At 45.7% G+C, this 18,188-nt stretch overlaps 1 long non-coding RNA gene across 1 annotated transcript in view; it reads left to right on the top strand.

Annotated features, from left to right (window-relative positions):
- Positions 1–4,280, top strand: part of LOC113948867 — a 33,716-nt gene extending 29,436 nt beyond the window's left edge. The window contains exons 7-9 of the long non-coding RNA XR_003528258.1: positions 793–902; positions 2,547–2,636; positions 3,636–4,280. This is a non-coding gene — a long non-coding RNA (uncharacterized LOC113948867). The remainder of the gene's footprint in view (positions 1–792; positions 903–2,546; positions 2,637–3,635) is intronic.
- Positions 4,281–18,188: the final 13,908 nt, after the last annotated feature.

The following is an 18,188-nucleotide window of genomic DNA, read 5'->3' as shown; positions in this document are numbered from 1 at the left end:
ACAGGGACAGGAGCAGGGACAGGGACAGGAGCAGGGACAGGGACAGGTGCCCGCTGCCGTGGCCACCGCTATGGGGGGTGGCGGTGGCGGTGGGGTCGGGCAGCGGAGGTATCGCTGAGCCTCGGCCGCGCTGGTGCCGCTGGTGCCGCAGTCTGTCACCTGGGGAGCCCCTCAGTGGGCCCGGGGGGGCTGTGGCCGATAGAACCGGTGCCTCAAACACCTGGTTGGGATCTCTGTGGGCTGGGCAGCAGCTCCCCAGGGATGAGCTGCAAGCAGGGGCCGCCGAGGCCCTGCATTAGATGAAGTTCCACTAGGTGTGAAGGGCAGTTGCGTGCTGTGACCTTTCAGGTGACCCCTCCGTGCTCACCCTTCACCTTCCAGAGCTCCCAGCTGGAATGTGGCCCTGGCTCCCAGTTTGGGCTGGAGGGGAATGTCCCTCCTGCTGCCACAGCGCACAAGGAGGCTGCTGGCTGTGCAGGGGAGAAAAAACCTGTGAGGAAGAAAAACCTTCTACAAATTGGGAAGAGCATTCTGCTTTGACAGAATAAAAATAAAACCTGGAATGGGAAAGGAAAGGCATGAAAGAGTTAGTGACAAAGTATCATGTACAGCTGGGGAGATGATGGGTTTATTGGTATTGCGGGGGGGGGGGAGGGAGGGAGAAGCTGAGAGGCAGTGAAAACACAATTTGGCCTAAAATTGAATTTCTCTGATAAGGAATTTCAGAAGCGGCTGCCTCATTCACTGTGCGGCCAAATAATCATATGCGCTTTAATAATCTTTATTTTACAGGAGTACGTTGCCAGGGCAACAGAGTGTAAGCAGGAGCACAGCACCTTGCAGATCACAAAGGCAAAGCTGCAGAAAGAAATTTCAGCGAGTTTCTCTCTCCCTTTTGCAATGTAATGACGACTTATTTTTCATGCACTGATTTAATAATCTTATTGAAAGATCCTTTCCCTGTTTCTCTTATTCTTGTCTGTCTGGGCGCGGACAATGGTAAAAACCTGGAATTGTCAAGCCCACTGGGCTCAGCAAACTAACAGATGTAATATGTTTAGCATTTTTATGTAATTACTTTTTATTGCTATTTTACCCCTACTTCTATTCCTCCCCGGTTAGATGCTGCTTCCCTTCCATTCCAGCCCAATCAGGGGATGGAGAGGGGCTGGGGGAGAGTTGGTAATTGACGGCATTAATCGGGAATTATTAGTGGGACGTGTTTTCAGGGGTGGGGGTTGGGTGCAGAAAGAGACCTTTTAGGAAGGGTGAATTGAATTATGGGCGATGCAATAATGAAGCCTCTGGGCTGTGAGCTGCAGAGGACACTCATCCTCACAGAGCTCTGAGTGTTATTTATCATGGGCTCTGCTCTGTGGGTGAAAAACAGTGCGTTGCCCTACTGACATCCTCTGGGTGGGGGAGGTCTCAACTAGGTGGGCTGAAAATGAAAAAAAAGCTGATTTGGGATGATTAAAAACGGAGATCTTCGATGTTGGTTAGACAGGGAGCAGGAACGCTGCTACCAAACCCTCGGCAGGGCGCAGTTTGTGACCAGTCTGTCTCTTGTAAACATTTTGCTTCTTATTCTTTCCCAAGGGCCAGGGCTGGGGAAGGAAGCGTGGGAAAAGCAATCTTTGCATGCTGCAGAACTGGAGGTGGGGGAAGGCTCTGTGAGATGAAGTACAAACCCCGGGTTGTCTCACTGCGGCTGAAAAATTCCAAGAAGTTGGGAACAAAGGCTGTCTGTCACCTGAGCTCAGCAGTGCTGGGGCACTGCGTGTGGCAGGTCTCTGGCTGGCACCAGGAAGCAGCAGGATGTGTGGGTTTGGAGGGCTGATAGGGCAAGGCAGAGGGAAAGGGCACTGAGATAGGGCTTTGCAGCCTCAGCTGAGAATATCACAGTTTTGTGGTGTGAATTCATGCTCATTGATGTTGCTGACATGAAACCTTTGCTTTAGGATGCCAGTTCTTTAAAGGACAGCACATAGATTTACATGTTCTGCATTTTGCAAAATAATTACATAAAATGATACATAATAGTATATATAAAATAATATATTTTATATATGTAAATAATATATAAAAGCCAAGCAGCATTCTCCCTACAGGATTACCTTGTGCCAAACATTACTGGTTTTCTCTGAGTTAGCATCCCACAAGTCACTGTGAATGTGAGATGTCCCTTGAACCAGGGTTTCATGGAACAACAAAAACTGCTTTGAGGCACATTGCAGAAATAGCTGGAAGCTGAAATTCAGGAGTGGGAGGTGGTTCTGCAGAGAGCAACAGGGACCAAACCCTTGGACCAGGTGTGGGGACAGTTGCCTGCAAGAGAGGAGAAAATTCTGCTTGGAGACCTGGGCGTGAGGCACATAACTCATGGATTTCCCGTGTCTCCAGATTCGGAATGTTTCCAGTCCTGTGGAAGCATTAATAACAATACAGTGCTTGGAGTCTTGTTTTCACTAATGTCTAATCATTGTACAGACAAAACCCCAAGTTCTGAGGCCCAGTTAAAATTCTGTTGCTTTCTTAAAAAACAGATAAGCATTTACACCTGAGACATCAGAGTCCAGGGAGTGAAGAGCAGCCTGGCTGCAGGGACAAGGGCATGTGGCTCTGTTCAGAGTGAGGTGAGCAATTAATGCATTGATATGTTCAGTTTATTAAAATTTGTTTATAAATCAAGTGTAAGGATATTGTACTATCACTAACAACTTCGGCTTGGTTTTTAGAATATTTGCAGTGCTAATCCTAGGCAGCATGGGATCAGATAATGCTGTGCTATAAAAATGACTCAATATAAGATTCTGCAATAGAATAATGTACATTAAATATATATAATATAGAATGCTATAATATACCCTCTATATAACATTATATATGTAAGTATATATAATTACTCATTCGTAGTTTTGAATGTATATGTAGATTTAATAGTTTAGATACAAAGACAATGTTTTAAGTTTGTAACAAAAAGGAAAAATAACACCTCTTTTTTTCTAAGCAAACATATCCCAGGTTTCACCTTTCTGCTACTAACCAAAGGAATTGGCAGTGATATAACTACTGCTAAACATTTTATCTGGTTAGAAAACTCATTGTCAGCAGTGCCTGGTGATGAACTATCCTGTTGTTCCTAATCTGGAGACATGTAGGATTTTCTACAGCCATTTTTATAATTGTTCCATTTTTTCATGGCCAGATCTGATTACTAAAACAAATATTAACTGGGCTATATTTTCCTTATTAAAAAAAAAGGCTTTTCATAAAGCAGAAAAGGCACAATTATTTACAAAAACATTTTTATTGAGTATAAAAGCACATGAGCATCCTTCAAGTTGTACGCCTAAAGCTTTTCCATGGCATGTAGGGTCAGGAGAGGGGATAAACACAAAAGCCTTGGCTGCAAGATTCCAAAACTGTTTGTCTTTTTTCCTACAAACCTGGGATCTGCTTCATCTTGGAATTTTTTAATTTATTTTTTTAATAATAAGAATGTTTCTTTGTGCTCCCATAATATGACAAATATTTGGAAATCAGTTTATGCAGAAGAGGGTTGTTTTATTTCTGTAGCTGTATTTAGAGAAACTATGGAGTAAAGCCCTTCTCTGCTTATATCTTTATGTTAGCAGAAAAGCCAGGAATGAAGGAGCAGCCTGTTGCTTTGGCAATGCTTGACGAAAGATCTCCCTTTCCCATGGCTTCAGAGAGTTGGAGACAAGGTCACACTGGTCTGAGGAAAGCCAAATAGCTTCTGGAAATCCCAAATCAGACTGACACTGCAAGATCTGTCCATCATTCAAATTTACATGAAGTCACCTTCCACGTTGCTTTCACTGATGTTTAGGATTTTTTTTTCGTTTGGTATTGGCTGGTTTCTGTGAAATCCAACAGCTCTGCTCCTCTAAGCTCTAGCCAAGAAAATCTCCACCGTTTTTGTCCTCTATGCAGAACCTAATTTCATAGAAACTCTGAACATTGATTCAGATAAAATATGTAGATACAGAATCTCCTTAAAGCAGTCTTCTATGAAGTCTGCAGGAAGGCAGCTGACTGCAACTAGACTGGGCCACAGAAAGAAACCTGGAACAAGGTGCACTTACCAACTGCCAGACAGTGGACAATATTTCTATTCTTTGTTGGCTTAGGAGACTGCATTTTTGGCTCCTTAAAGCAATTCTGGACAAGAAACTATTTGCTGGATCTTCCTGTACAATTTTTATTTTTTTTTTCTGTTTTAATCATAATAAATTTTAAAATGTAGAAAGTCAAAAGGATTGTTATCTGTTCTTTGTGAGACTCTATGGGAAAGCTCAAAGTTGAAGCAAGGTGGCAGAACCTGTACTTGCTTCAGGGGGAAGCAGGGTTATTGCCATGACAATATAGAAAGGTTTACCTTTGTACCCATTTTCCTATTTTCCTTAGGAATGGTGGGATAAAAATTTTGGTAAGGAATTGAAGTCCAGCAGCTTAAATACCCACATATTTCTAGCACAAAATCTGGGCAATTTGCTTTTCCCTTCCTGCTAGTTTGTATCCTGCTGCCTTTTGAAATGGAAACTCTTCTGACCCTGTAACCCCCGTGTTACTCAGAATAAAACTCTTTTTAATTGTGTTTTGGAGGAGCATGCAGGGAGCTCCAACACTACTAATCAGCTTTGCTGGTCTGGGTCTGTATCGCCAGGATTCATGTCGGCAGAATAACTTGATATAATTGCGGCTCTGCATCGCTGATTTAATGCTGAAGAACTTTAAAGGTGCAGGTCTCCATTTCTGTCTGTGTGTTAGTACAGTGTGAGAGCAGCTCCTGGGCACTCCTGGCTACTTGGGGCCTTGCAGAAGGATGTGGGCAGGCCCTGCTGCTCTTTGGGGTGCCTGGAGGGGATCCCTCAGTGTCAGAGGGAGTGACTACCTGCTGGGCAGGGCTTGGTGGGCATAGCATTAATAAAGTGACACAGGTTTTGGAAGAGATCTTTCATACCTGTTTGTTTGCAATGTATCATGTGGAAATGCAGGTCAGCTTTAGTGCCTGGCACCTCTTCATATAATTAAAAACAAAAAAACTCAAAACTCTTCTAGCTAGAGTCTGAGTTTTGTACTGGCCAGAAGCAGGTCTGGATGGATTTAAAGCAGACCTGTTATTAAGCTATTTGACAGCATCTACAGCTTTGGTTTGAAGAACAGAACAGCTGCCTTACAGTGCCAGAACTTCAACACTGGATAACACTGAAATATCCTCCTTGACATGAGGAAGGTGGAAGTGGATCAATGTAAACTCCTGCCCTGCAGAAGCTCTCCCTTGGGCAGACCCTCACCTGTTTTACCCCTATTCCTTACATTGTTTGCCTTCTCACCTTCCTCAGAAAACACAAACACTGCTTCAGGCTTTTATATTTGGTATAACTGTGTTTAGCACCGAGTCTTGCCCCAGCCACAGTCTGTCCTAATTTGTTTATAGCTCTGCTAATGTGCCTCTGTTTGGCCTTCAGCATTCCAGGAGTAGGAATGCCACTTAACCCTAGTCCTGGCTCCCTGATCCTGTTTGATCAGGAACAGTGATGCAGTAACTGCCTCAGACAAATGACTGTACTGAGAACACTCCCAATTGCCCTGTAATAAACCCGCCATCCTCCCTGAAAGCCACGATGAGGATAGAGAGGGCAACAATGATTGGAAGGTCAACAAGTTTGAGCACTGACAGAATAAAAGAAAAAATTATAATGCCGAGGCCATGATGCTGAGACTGTCCTGTGTCTAATTCGTGGCATGGCTGGAGCCCAGGTGTCTCAGCACAAGTGCCCCACTGCCCTGGTCCCATGGGAGAGGATGCAGGATCCCAGCATCCCTTCAGCCTCTGCGTGGCTGAGCACTCACAGGCTCGAGTGCTGGAGGTCAGTCATGGAAAGAGATCAGAATTCACCAAGCGTCCCAGTGCAAGGCACTCGGTGGGGAAAGGAGCTCTGTGCTGTGCCATTGACATTTCCAGTGTCTGACTTCCTTGTCCAGGCTGAATATATCTGGTGTGGCTCCCATCGGCACTGGTGGGAGGGTACACCTGGCTCTTGCTGGGCTTGAATCAGAATTTGGCTCTTAATAAGGTGCAAGGAGAAACTTTCCAGTGTGCTCTCAAAGAGGTAGGAAAATGAAAACATTTTACAACTGATGTTTTCTGTCATCTTGCCTGTTTATTCCAAAAGGCACAGTGGCAGAGCTGCCTCTGGGCCTCTTCCCACTGCCCCAGATCTGGGAGAATGATCTGTTAGAAGAAGCCAGCTTGTTTGATTTGTTTTGGCTAAACAACTTATTTACTGGGGTAAAAAAACCCAAACTTTGGGGAGCTTTTGTCATCCTACAATTTTGCTGACCCTATGCTCTTTTAAGTCATGAGTATTTTAAAAGGCCACTTGCCTTTTGGATTTGAGACCATTCAAATTCCAATACTTTTAGTTGTGGGGTTGTTTATTTTTTTTCTGTTGTAAACCAACAAATCAATACGTGTGTTCACACAATAGTCCTGTGTTACCTGTATGTTTCCAAGACCTGAAGTCCAAACAAAGACTGAGATGCTGGATGGATGTCCCAGGGAAACAGCCTACATGGGCTTTGAAGGATTTAATTAATGCCATTAAATCTTTGGGCTTTTTTATTATTATCATTTTTTACACAGACAGATTACTTAAAACCTTGATCTGCTTTGTTTTATTACCACAAAGCATGCACAAAACACTATCATCATCTCTAAATGTAAGGTGTTTACCCAGATGAGTTTCAGACAACCTGCTGTACAAACTGCACTTTGGGAAGTTCCATGGGGGAGATAGTTCCTGCAGAGAAATGGTTGGAGTGATCAGAGCTCCTCCAGCAGGAACTGGGGAAACCTGTGCAAGGCTGGGTCAGGTACAGCTTAGACCTGGCACACCAGCAGCCCCTTTCAGCTGGAATGGAGCACATCCACACTTCTGTTTGCACATGCAGAGACCAATTTGCTTCTGTAGATGAATATCCAAGTCTGGGTGATTATAACAGAGAAGTGAGATCCCTTGTTACTGTCATGTTCTTACCACAACAGTGATAAGCCAAGATGTGATTTCCTGACCATGGTTGAAACCATGTTCCTGTGGCATTGCTCTTAAGAAATCCTTTCTGAATTATTTTCATTCGAAGGTGTCCTGCAAACCTTGCTGACACCTCCTTAAACATGTCCACAGATAACTCACAGTTCCTTGTCAGATGATTCCCCCCATAAGTACATCTCTCTTGGGGCAGGATAGAAGCAACTATGTTCTGAAGTCACAGAATCACAGTCTGGATTGGGTTGGAAGGAACATTTATAGATGATCTAGTCCAGCCCCTCTGCCATGGGCAGGGACACCTTCCACCAGACCAGGTTGCTCCAAACCCCATTCAACCTGGCCTTGGACACTTCCAGGGATCCAGGGACAGCCACAGCTTCTCTGGGCTACCTGTGCCAGGGCCTCACCACCCTCATCACCACCACACTTGGTCTGCTCAAAAGCTGCAGAGTTACTCTGGTAATTCCAGATACTTTCCCATCAGATACAACTGAAGGAGAGAGAGTAGCTGCCAGGGAATTGTGACTACATGGTGTGAAAACCCTCCAGGTCAGTTGGAAAACGATGTGTCACACACTTTTTGCTTTGATGCATGAGCCAGGAAGAATGCAAAGATAAAGATCAGTGGCAAAGTGTGGTTAGGTGGATCAATAAACCACAGGATGTTTCAGATTCTGGAGCAGTAAGAAACAGTGGGAGGCATTGGAAGGTGTGTATTTGCACAGAGACCAGCACCTGGGGACTGCTCATGTGCCTCAACACAGGTATGAAACCGAGAAGTAGGAAACAGTAGCAGGAAGCCCCAAATTGAATTGGCAGTGCCATAGAAATAGTGAGGAAGGAAAGCAAATGAGGCCCCAGCACATCCTTAAACTTGCTGTGCAGGAGATGGCTGTCTGCTGAGGCTTTGCCCTTTGCTGTGCGGGATGACTGAAGTGAAAAAGGCTCTTACCCTAAAATACTATATTCCTTCCCTCTTCTGTGTTCCTATATTAGGTCTGACTGATGTTTTAACTTCGAACAGATGTCTCTAATGGGGAATAAATGGTGATTCATTTCTGCATTGGCCAGGTTCATGTTCTGGCTGTAGATGGAAGGACACACGTTGCTTCCTGTGAAGGTATCAGAGACTCAGTCTGTGACTCATTAAATCGAGGGTGGCCAGTGCCCAGATTTGATACATGTAACCATTGTATTCCCTGAAAGTTACCAGCCCTTCCAGGGAGGAGGAAACCATGCTGGGATGTTCTTCGGCTTTGTGAGAGGTGACTGGTACCCAGGAGCATTTACACCTGCCAGCCTTTGCTAGGCTGCCCGTGCTCTGGGGAACAGGTGACAGTTCAAAGAAGAGGCTCTGGAATTTTGTGACTTTCACTGTAAGTTTAAGAGAATATAATTTTAGAGTAAAAGAGTCACTGCCTCTGCATTCAACTGGATTCAGAACGACACTGACACAGCCACAAAAGGCCCAGAGCTGTTGGAGTGTGGCCTGTGATGTGGTTGATTCATAGCAGCTGAACTGAGGACTTAATCTCTAAGAGCTCTTTAGTGAAACCAAAACTTACCAGAACAGAAATCTCCCAGCCCTTTCAAGCAGAGTCCTGGTTAAACTGCTCAGTAGTTTGTGAATTGAGGTGATTGTACTAATTGGATGTTGGACAGAGGCTGATTGAGTTCACGTCTCATGGCTGGAAATCATGAGCAGTGAAAGCTTAATTCACCATACCATTACAGCAGTACCTCCTGTGTCAGGAGCCACTGGCCTTTGTTCGTGCCAGACTCAAATTCATGTCTGAACAGACAGTGCTTGCAACAGCCTGAGATCCAGATGCTTCTTTCAAGGCCAAGATGATGGAGGATCTGGGCTTTGATATGTGTGAGCTGAGCAGTTCTGCTTGGTGTGAGAGCAGGGACTGTCATATGTGTCCTCTGAACAAGTGTCTTGTACTGGAAGGGACTGAGGCGGAGGTGGGGAGTGTTCTCTGATCACTTCTCCAATACAGCACTCTGGTCACCCAGATCACAGGATGTAACATTCTTATTCTCTGCCTCAGCTCCTCTGACCAAGGGGCTCCCTCCAGCTGGGGCTTCAGCACAAGTGTCAGCTCACCGTGATCAAAGTAGTGCACCTGGGACATCTCCAGGAGCTGCCCTTCTCTAGGAAACTCTGGGATTATACTGATCTGAATCCTAAAAGCCCCAGTTTATTGGTAACAGTGGACAGGAGCCCTCTTCCAAATGGTCTGTTGGAGCTGTGCAGCCAGCCTGGAACCAGGGTGCTGGGACTGACCATCTGCATGGCCACAGGCAGCCAAAAACCGAGTCATTGCCTCCTCCTGAGGACTCCTTTAGAGAGCATTTGCCATCCAGGCTCTGCCTGCACCCATCAGGTGCCAGATGGCTTAAAATGGTGTGTGTGCTCCTGCAGAGGCTTTTAAACACCCCTCTCAGCCTCACATGTGGCACCTGTGGGGTGAGTGGGAAATAACAAATTACAAAGAACCTGGTTTCCAGTGTGTCACCTTTTGTTGTTGGTCCTGACCACAAGGAAATCAATTCTAAGAGAAATCTGCTTTAAAAGATGAGTTTGTTAATAAGTTTTCACTTTATTTGCTGAATTATTTTTCTGTGAATTAAAAAGAGACAATAAGGTTTTATTTGTGCGTGTTTTGTTGTTTTGGGGTGGTTTTTTTTAATTTTTTTAATCCACCTTTCCTTGCTACTAACTCTTTCAGCCGAAGAAATCCACAGTGATTTTCCCTAGTGCTTTTCATGCCTCCTCACTTTGTTGACTATTTTGTTTATTGGATTTGTTATTTAAAATCTGTTTCCTTATGGCTTTCTCTTTAATTTCCTCTTCTTTATTAGGGCTGCACAAAGGTAAGCTGAGTCCCAGAGCTATTCTCTCCTAAGTTCTGGTATTTTATATATATAAAACTTCAGGGCTGATGGCAACAATACCTGGGATTATTTATGGGTTTTCATAAAAAAGAAAGGGGAAAATACAGAATCGCATGGCTCCTCTCTTCCTTCCCCATTTCCCAACCCCCTCCCCACAGAGGAGTTTAATGTTAAATGATAAATGTGGAAATTAGAGACCGTCGAGAAAATCCAATTTGGTGAGGAGTTTTAAAAATCCCATAATAAACGCCGAGTGAAATGTATGATTTAATGCGGGGCGCCAATGGCTGCTATTATGTGCTATTAGCAAATCGGGGTTGAGAGTGAATCTTTATCACGGGGCGCGCGCGGGCCGGGGCCGCCTTCGCTGCTGCTATTGATTTGTAGCCGCTTGTCATAATGACATGGGGAAGCAATGAATGGAAGATGTGCTTTTGATAGGATTGAAGCGGTGCAAAGGGGGGAGAAAAAATTCAGCAAGTTTTCTATCTCTTCTGCCTGATTAGATTTTTTTCTTCTTTTAAGAGCTTTCACATTCCAATAAAAATGCTAAATCAGCTCTGAAGCAGAATTGTTAGGGAGTAAATAGCCAGTCACATTTAAAGGAGGAAAAGATCTGACTTTACAGCTCTGGCTTCACAGTAGCCGATGAGTCCAAAGAATATTTCTGGCTCCACAGAAATGACAGTAGTGGGCGGTGTGAGGGTGGCTGGGAGCTGGTCACCTGCACTCGTGGCTCTGCAGGCAGTGGGCACAGACGTCTGTGTGGGATGCACAGGAATTAAATCCCCAGTGCCAATGTTTAAGGAGAGGAAGCTGTGTTTCATGATCTCTGAAACAAAAGTGCTGGAAATGAATAAAAAAAAAGCAGCTTTTGCCTTATAGCAACAAATAATAAAGGACTCCTTTACATCTGGAAAGGAAGTTGTCACTTTAATTATAGGTGTTCCTCATCAGAAACCCAATCCAGGTTTGATGGAAGGGAGTGCAATCACTGTGCTGTTTGAGGAATGCAGCATGCCTGTGCTGAGGGCTTTCCTGGGACTCGGGCTCTTAGGAACCAAAAACAGGCTCCTACCTAGCCATGGATCTCACGCCTGTAGGGAATGAGACAAAACCCAGATGTGCTCAGAAGTGGGTCTGAGGATGTGTCTGCGTATAGTGCTCACATGTGGCTTTGCCTTTTTGATTAGTAGATCCATGTGCCTTTATCTTCCTGCTTTCCAATCATTCTGCCTTCCCTGTCAAGGGGGGACCTGCCTGCACCCCAAGGAGCAGAGCTCCACTTTGAGCTCCTTTGCACCAAAGTCTGCACACATCTTCTCTCTTTACTATTATAATTATTGTTGTTGTTATTATTATTACTTTGGTTGGCCAGGCTGAAGGGCTGTGAGCTTAGTAAGGGTTGGGCTTCTGATATTTGGGTCCTATCCTTTGGCCTGACCGGCCTCAGCTGCTCTTACCTATGGAAACCCTCATGGAGTAGCTGAGAGAACCTGATTTCCAGGGCTCACTGTCAGAGTATAAAATGGCAGATTAGAAATCAATGCAGAGAGTCCAAGTGCCCACTTCATCACTCAGGAGAAAGAAATACAGTATTCCTAGTCTGAGCCTTGCGCTCATTAAAATCACATCCTTTAAAACACCCTTTGAATTAAAACAATGATCGGTGGAGATGGGAGAATTTCATGCGGAGGAAATTTCCCAGAGGCAGGCAGGCTGATGGCAGGGTGCAGGTTTGATGTGGTGTTCACCATACCACCCAGTGGTCTTACCGAGCACACGTACCTGGTGTGTGCAGCTTCTGTCCTGCTGGAGGTGGCTACACACCTGCCTCAGAAATTCAGTGCAAACCTTTGATGTGTCATATGCTGCTTTTTGCTGCAGACAAAACAGAGGGGATTAGCACCTGACCTGTTCCTGCTCAAGAGCGTTTGTTGACTATGAATCACACAGGGTCGGACACTTTAGGAATCCATCTCACCCCTCAAGCCATTCCAGCACACTCCTACAAACAGAACGGATTATTCCTACAGGCATGAATGAACCTGTGGGAGCCCTTTGCTAGGGGGATGTGCTATTTTGGGCCAGTCTTTTGTGGTGTTTCATAAGAAGATAACAACTCGATTCTCTACATTTATCTACGAAAGTAAAGTAGGCTGGAATCAACTTTGGGAAGCTTTTGGTGCTAATGTGATATTGCTTCTAGAACGGTTGCTCATACTTCTGAACAGATGAGTCAGCAAAAGTACAGAGGCAGTGTGCCAAGCTCTGCTCTGTCCTGTCCTCTTGGCTCCTAGGTACAAATTTTATGATAGCAGCAGAGGAGGCTGATACAACAACAGCTTTCAAACGTGAAGCAGCTGCTGCCAAGGGGAAGGGAATAGTTTGTTTTCTGTGTTTAACAATTAATGACTTAAATAGCAGCTGGATTAGATCAGCAGCCTGGAACCTGAAGTCCATGGACTCACAGGGTGCTTTTGAAAGCTCTCTGGTCAATCTGTCTGTAAGTGTTCAGTGTAACTGTTCATATTGTGAACTCTCTCATATGTAAGTTTTGATTGTCATCTTCAGGAACACAGTTGAACGTTCACTGACACACTCCTGGGCAATCTGGTCTGATTAGACCTGCTCTGAGCAGGGGCTTGGACTGGTGACCCTTGGAGGTCCTTCCACCCTGAATCACTTCACGGTTCTGTGTTACCTGTTTCCTGGGAGCTCAGAGACACCTTTGTGTAAAGTGGCAGGGAAAGGCCAGCTTTGGTCTCTCCTTATCCTTGCTCATGTCAGGGGATGGGACTAGGTGACCTCTGAGAGTCTCTCCCAGCCAAACCATGCTGAGAGTCTGTGATCTGTGTGTTTTGCCCAAAGTACATGGGGGTTGTGTGGCCAATGGCATGACTCCAAGCCACTGGATGCAAGTTCTATCAACATCAGGTGACTATTTAGGTCCCTGTATGCTGAGACATGAACAATTACGTTTCTTTGCTTTGTATTTCATGAATAAACCTGGACATAGAAACCCCTAAACCCACAGTGGCAAGGAGAAGCAATGGCATGGCAAACAGTAGCTTAATTTTGGTAAGACACTGTCAGGAGAGCAAAGCTGTGCATTTCCTGAGCTATTGTTTTCCCCCTGGCCCTCTTTCTTATGCTTTTCCTTGGTTGAAAGGGTAGGAGGAGAGAGCAGACTGTAACAGTAGCTTCTAAAACCATCTCTCTCCTTTCAGTGAGTGCAGGTGATCTATCTCTGCAGTCTCCTAAAAGCACATTGATCATTTTCAATTTGGAAGCTTTTCTGTAATAACACTGTGTTTGTTATAGCAGACAGTTCAGGGGCATTTATTGTGTTAGTCTGTTGGAGGACCTGCAAGACTCTTTTCTGTCATGCTGAGGGTCCAAGGCTCTGTTCCCCCTGCATGTGCACGCCTCCACTCCCCAGCACCACCGGGGCTCTGGCTCCAGGCATGGCTGTCTGAGCCCCTGCTCTGAGCAATCAGAGTCCTCAGCAGAAATGAGAGCTCTGAGAGAATAGGAATATAGAAAATGAAATTAGGATAAATCAGGAGTTGACTTAATCATGATCTTTTTAACAAGATGCAGAAATATTCCTCTGCAGGCAGCTATGAGGCAGCAGGTCCACTGCCAAATGTTCTTTCTAATTCTCTTATTAAAAAAGCAACATGTCTATCTGACATCCAAGAGCACAAGTGCCTTCGCAGCGACGCCATTCAAGGTGGTGTGGGAAGTAGTTGTGGCTTTTTCAGGTTATCTCATTTCTATTCTCACAATGCAAACGTTTAAATGTTGTTGGTCTTTGCTGCAGACTCCCTCTTCAGAAACCAGGGATGCAGCTTCTGGTGCTGTTTAAACCTCAATAACTGATGATGTGTTCCAGCATTCCTCCCTTTCCCAGCCTTGAAATTTTTTCCTGCACCATACTTGTGCCAGAATCAGAGCCAGACCAGAGGCAGTCTGGTGAGAGCTGGTGTGTGGTAACGTCCCATGGGAGGTGACAGGACATCCCCCTCCTCCTCCTTGGAAGCTATCCGGTATATTAGGTCAAAGGCATGCCAAAGCACAGCGTGACAATGATCCAGGGTCCTCAGGTCCCACTGCTCTGGGATGGAGGGGTGGCAGTGTGGCTCACAGCTCTTTTCAGTGCTCTAGGCTCATGGTGTTGCAGCTGCCAGGCAGCATGACAGCCACACATCCCATTAGCCAACACGGCTCCCACGTGCTGTGTGGGAGGCGATGGCTCTGTGGGACATGTGCCAGGTGCTGTGCCAGCATCCCAGGGCAGTAGATCTGGATGGCCAGGCTGGAGAGGCGTATTCAGCAGTAGCCTTGCTTGCAGGCTGCCAGGATGGCAAATATTCCTTAAAGGAGTCCATTAAAGTAAAATAAACCCTCTTAATGTACCTAGGGAACATCTATAACAAAATATACGATGCACATGTGTCTATTTGCTGTATTTAAACCTGAATTTGTGAGAGTGGCACAGCATCGCCTTTGTCTGAGGTGCACTCAGAGATGCTCAATGGGGACAATGTGCTTGGGACAATCTGTTGTCTGCTGAAATATGTTCCTATTCTGAGTTAGGTGTCTAAAATACAGGACACAAAGCACTTGTTCTCCTGGGGATGTGATCCAGCTGGTCTGTGTAGCCTTCAGAACGTGCACTTTATGCTGCTGGAGAGGAGTCAGCCCTTCTAGTCATGACAACATATGAGAGAGTTTTAGTTTTTGGAGGCTGTCTGTCTTCTGACCGCATTCCCAGAGCAGCTCTGTTCCACATCACCACAGCCCTTGCCTTGAGCAGCTGCTCTCTGAGCCTGAACAGCTCATTCTCCATTCTCAAGGTCCTGGCTCCAGCCATGGCCCACAAGCAGGCTCTGCATGTATGTGTGGGTAGGGGAGATGTGCTCGGGAAGTTTGCGGTGGCTCAGACATGACCCCCTGAATGCCACATTCTCTTGGCACCAGTCAAAATCTCACAGAGCCAGATGTGCCATGGTGTTTGTTGTTACCCTACCCCTGGGGTTTTCTGGCCCAAGTGATGCCTGTTACCTGCCTGGCCAATGCTTGGCACCATACAGAGATCTGCAAAACACTTATGGAGGAGCAGCAAGCACACCTTTAAATATCTCCTCTTTATGATTCAGCTTGTGAGTCTGACGCTTGAGCACACGTATTTAATCCATGCTCAGCTGGAATTCCTCACCTCCATCCTGTAGGTCATAATGCCAGGAGGTGGGAATATGCCAATAAAATGTGCTGATAATTCTGATCCTGCAGTGTTCTCTCCAAGAACATTCTATTTCTCATTCTCCATGTCCTCACAAAGAAGGTAAAGTGGGTGCTGCAGGCCTGGGGAACTGGTGGCTTCGCAACAGTTCGGGCAGGTGCCAGCGAGACTTCGAGTGGGATGGTACTGGGAGGAAAGAGTACAAATGGTGTGCTAGTAATGTGTTTGTCCTGGTCTGAAAGTAGGGTGGTGTTCCTGCATCCACACCTAGGGAACAGGGAGAGCCACAGTGGCTCCAGGAATGAGGTTGGCTGCAGGTGTCAACGTTAGAAACAGGCAGCAGTGTTGAACTGTGACTGTGGCAGATAAGGGAGAACAGGAACTTCAGGTTCAGCAAGACAAAAACCCACCAAAATGCCTTGGTAGAAGGAAGAGAGTTGGTCATGGAGAGGGATATCAGGAGGCGTGAGTGCTGGAGGGTGCCTGGAGATGAGGGGAAAAACTGAAGGAGCAAAGGACCAAAGGGTAAATACAGACTTGAAAAGCGTGTCAGATCCAGGGTCAGGGAGTTGTGCCATGAACTGATGTGTTCTGATGGCCCCAAGGGGTTGAGCTGGAAGGAGATGAGTTCAGCACCTAAATCTGCAACTGCAGTGATGGGGACAGGCCAAGAGCTGGGCTGTGTGTCCTGCAGACACTCGTTAGTGCAATGGAGGCATGACCCTGGCCACCAGTAACCCCCAGTATGTGGCACTGTGTTCCATGATTTTAGGATTGCAGGAAGGAGAGAGGTAGAATAATAGTTAGTAAAATCACTGAGGTAAAGAAACCTTTTTAAAGCTGCAAAATGCCATGGTGTGCTAGTGTGGGGAGAGGTGAGAGCTGGGCTGCAGGAAGGGAGAAAGGAACAGTGAAGCTCAGTGGATGTTGTCCTGCTTTGGGATCGTGCTTAGGGACCCTTGCAGCACTCAGTCACTGGTGGAGATGGTGCCAACAGCGGCAGCTCCAGCAGCATGGGAACAGCAGAATTTGGTTATTGTACTCTATGGGAGGTACCACACTTTTCTGTAGAGACCCCTGAAGCTAACAGGCTCTGGGCTCAAGAGAGAGGAACCGCTCAAGCAATTCATCTGGAACTAATGGGGTTTGTGCCTTTGATAGGGCTGCACTTTTTGATACACCTTCTGTGTCAGCCTGGGAGTCTGGTGAGACCTGAACCTCACTGTGATCATTTACACACAGGACAAAAAAGGTTGTTATTTAACCCAAAATTTAGTCTGATATACCCTCTCTGGCAAATATAAGCTTGAATAATTACTGTATTTGAACAGTAAAAAAAAAATCTGCCTTAATTACATCTCAGAGGATGAAAATCTCCCACCTTGTCTGAGTGCAGACTGAGCATCTGGCAAAGGGAGGTTTCTCTCTGCGTACTAAATGGAATCTGTCTCAACCAACCCCAGACAGTTCCTGTGTTGATTACTGTGGCCCCTCACAGGGACTTATCTGTGTCAGGAGGGAGGTAGCAGCCATGCTCCCTCAGTGTCTCTGTGCACACCCTCCCTCCTCGTCAGACCCCTCAGTGCCAGCCTGAGGAATGGGATTGGTGGTGATGAGTGTTTCAGGTGGGTCTAAGTCCTGATGGCTTGCAAAGAGAGTGAATTCCAAAGGGTCATGAATGCTTGGACCTCTTGGAAGTTTCATACACCTCACCAGGCTTGAAATTGTGGGGACAGCTATGGGGATCTGCTTGGACCAAAGGTGCAAGCTCACCCTATGTTAAAAATAATTTCTGGCCCTGGGTTTGGCTTCTCAAAAATTTAAAACAATCTGGAGATTACTTTCATCTCCATTAGTAACAGAACAGCAATGTCCTCACGAGTGCTGTGACAGATGCCTGTTCTTTTGGAAAACAAGACCTGCCCATTTCCTGCAGGAAAAAAAAGGCCATTTTGACTGTCAGTCGCCATTTCCCCCAGTGTTGCCAACAAAAAGTTATTCCTGTCCTCGGGGGCTGTCACCACATTATTCCTCTTGTTCCTCTGAAAATCTTAGTTGTCCCTTGTAAATGTGCTGTGTCTATGATGAAGAGAGCTGCTGCTCTCCAAATGTGAGTCCAGATGCTCCAGAGGACTGTTGGTGACAGGGATGGTGGCTGGGCTGGGCTGGTCGCTTTGTCTCTTTTGGGGAGGGGAGGTGAAGGAAGGGCTTTGCAGGGAAGGGAACTTCAGTGTGAATCCCAAACTCTAATTTCGTTGGAAATTAAAGAGTAGCTGCAATAAAAAACTGAAGAGGGAAGTGCCTTGAACTCTCTGAAAATTCCTGAACTTCCTATTAATAGATCTGTGTTTAGAATAATGTGAAAAATTGAGTCTTTCCAAGCATTGAATCATGTGCATTCCCACGAGTTCTCAGCATGTCTGCACTCACACAGCCCCATCCTACTCTGTCCCTCCCATGCTGGCTCCAGGCTCATGGTGCAGCAGGAACCTCCATGGGTTCTGCAGCATCTCAGCTGTGGAGATTCATCGCTGGCCTGGTGATTTTATAAAACATTTGCGTTCCCCATACTTTATTAGTCTCTGACAGACTCATTGTTTATAACATACTTCTCAGCAAGCTGTTTGCGACTCATCGCCCTGCTTGCTTTATAGTCTATAAATATTTAATTCTTTAATAAACTGCTTATATGTAATATCAAATGACTGATGTACTTCTCTCCCCTCTTCAGCAGTGCTACTATTTGCAAAACAATTCTTTTGGTGTTTTGAATAGCAATATGTTCTATAAATGCTTGAATTTCCTTTTCCTAAATAGCAATTTCTTCAGGGTATTTGGTGAATTGACAAGCAGTACAATGGCTCCAGGAACTGCCCCTTCCTAAAGCTTCCAAAGGGCCACAGGCTGCAATCATGGGAGTGATATTTCTGGTAATATTTCCCACCTGTGCATGTCAGGAA

Source organism: Corapipo altera, unplaced genomic scaffold (assembly GCF_003945725.1).
Source record: "Corapipo altera isolate COAL_440 unplaced genomic scaffold, ASM394572v1 62, whole genome shotgun sequence".
Classification (NCBI taxonomy): Eukaryota; Metazoa; Chordata; class Aves; order Passeriformes; family Pipridae; genus Corapipo; species Corapipo altera.
Note: the sequence above shows the minus strand (reverse complement) of the source record. Positions and strands in the feature narration are given on the sequence as shown.